The 2,500-nt window shown below is 48.8% G+C and overlaps 1 pseudogene; it reads left to right on the forward strand.

Moving 5' to 3' along the window:
- The first annotated feature begins 1,355 nt into the window (after positions 1 to 1,355).
- LOC122062246 overlaps positions 1,356 to 2,500 on the forward strand; it is a 3,216-nt pseudogene continuing 2,071 nt past the window's right edge.

Consider the following 2,500-nt stretch of genomic DNA (forward strand, 5'->3'; position numbering starts at 1 on the left):
CCATCCATTGTAACTTGGGGTGCCTACAAATAGGTGTTGCCTCATTTGGCAAAGACACTCACCAAGGACCAACCAAGAGAGTTTAACCGAGCAAGTGAGTTCTCAAGCCTTGTACTCAAGAGCTCTCTAGTGCAATACAAGTTCATTCTTCTCAAACTCACTCTTGTGTTCACTTCTTCTCTTCCCTAGTCCCTTAAGGAGGGTGGTTAGGCTGACTTAGTGCTAGTTGGAGTGCTAAGAGTCGGCATGGTTTTTTAGAAAGGTCTAAGGCCGTGATAGTTGTTGTATCAGAGCTTCGGTTATGAGAGAGCAAAGCTTGTGGGGTAGGAGACAGGCGAGCTAAAATTGTGGAATAGAGACCAACACCTACACAAGTAAGCAAAGAAGAACCGAAGGCAAGTCCGTCGACTTTGGCGTCGCTATGGGGCCTCGCTTAGCTCAAGGGGAGAAAGTATTGGCCAAGGCAAAGTGGGGAGGAGCTCAAAGGCCATGTGGAGCTCAGGGAGGAGCTTGATGGCCAGATGGGGGAGCACAAGGGGTCCCTACAAGGTGCTCTCAACACCATAGTAAGTAACCGAGAGGAGATGGTTGCCACGTTCAAGGCTCAAGTATGCAAAGGGGTTGGATAAGCTGGAAGCTCGTATTAGAGAAGAAGTATGGGAAGAGCAGGAGGACAGCGGCGAGGGAAGCCACTACCTCTCATGACATGTCTAAAGGAGAGGCACTAAGGCACAAGCGTGATAAGGGGAATCGGTTCAAGCCTAGAGACAAGTGATTCCTATGTGATGAGCTATATAGGTTTAGGGATTGCCCTAGGAGGAAATCTCTTAGTGCCCTATTGGAGGAAGAGGGCCAAGAGGAAAAGCCACCATGCATGGGGTCCCCAATGCAGCATGGTGCCACCAGGGTTGAGATAGGGGCCAAGGTCCTTAACTCTCAAAAGGGGTTGATGTGTGCATCAATGGGAAGCCCACAAAGGCAAAGGTAGATGCAGGAGCCGCATACAACTTTGCCTTGATGGAGGAGGTAAAGGAACTCGGGCCAAAGGCCTCCTAAGGCTATCAACTCCAAAGAATTCCCCATACATAATGTTGCTCGAGGGGTCGAGATGAACCTTGGGACGAAAGGAGTTCTCCAACACCATCCAGGGGCTAGGTGATTACTTGCCCTTAGACGGGAAGGCAAGACAAGGAGAATTTGGGAGCAAGCCATCCATGCCAAGAAGAGGAAGATGCAAATGAGAGAACGGAGACAACCAAATGACGTTGTAGGAGGCTCAAGTTATGTGACTACAACAAGAACCCCAATAGGCATTACTTCTTGCGAGAGGGAGGCTAATTTGGTTGCCGATCCACTCATCCAAAGACACAAACTATCTCCTTACGTGGAGTATTTAGTCAAGTGGAAGGGGCGACCAGAGAGCAAGACGAGATGGGAGACAACTGGCATGCTGAGACGGCTCGTGAATAAAAGTACCACAAGAAGGTTGTGATGAGGGCATCACAGATTTAGGTGGGGGAGAGTGTCACGACCTACCCAACATAGGCCCATGAGCCTAGCTCACCAAGCCCATAGACTTAGGCCATTGGGCTAATTAAGGTCCAAGTTCTAGAGTTTTCTACAAAGGTGTAGTAACAATAGATATTTTATTGTAGATATTTGTAGAAGATATTCATAGGAGATATTTTGGGTGAGATTTCTAGAGCTCCACTAACCGGGTTGTTGCCTTATGCCTGAGGAGATGTCATCATCACGATCGTGGTAGGCAGCGTGCGCCTCGATGATGTGCCTATTAGCAACTACATGCTCTGAGCACCGGCCTATCGGGCTCCCTATTTGACCTGTCTTGAAACACAGACCAAGGAGTCTGACATGAGTGTGAGTCAACGGGAGAGTAAAACACGTAAGGCGTAAGGAAGCTGACTAGTGGGATCCCCTTGTGGGTTGCACCACCGACCAACCTTGATCTTCTATGAAGGGTTCGAGTGAGAGCATACCTGTCGGGATCCGAAAGATGGTGAACTATGCCTGAGCGGGGTGAAGCTAGAGGAAACTCTGGTGGAGGCCTGCAGTGATATTGACGTGCAAATCGTTCATCTGACTTGGGTGTAGGGGCGAAAGACTAATCGAACCATCTAGTAGTTGGTTCCCTCCGAAGTTTCCCTCAAGATAGCTGGAGCCTGCGGGAGAGTTCTATTGGGTAAAGCCAATGATTAAAGGCATCGAGGCCCAATGCCCTCGACCTATTCTCAAACTTTAAATAGGTAGGATTGCATGGCTGCTTCGTTGAGCCACGCCATGGAATCGAGAGCTCCAAGTGGGCCATTTTTGGTAAGTAGAACTGGCGATGCGGGATGAACCGAAAGCCAGGTTACGAAGCCGAATTGGACGCTAACTTAGAACCCACCAAGGGTGTTGGTTAATTAAGACAATAGAACGGTGGTCATGGAAGTTGAAATCCGCTAAAGAGTGTGTAATAACTCACCTGTCGAATCAACTA

Source organism: Macadamia integrifolia, chromosome 14, assembly GCF_013358625.1.
Source record: "Macadamia integrifolia cultivar HAES 741 chromosome 14, SCU_Mint_v3, whole genome shotgun sequence".
Taxonomy (NCBI): domain Eukaryota; kingdom Viridiplantae; phylum Streptophyta; class Magnoliopsida; order Proteales; family Proteaceae; genus Macadamia; species Macadamia integrifolia.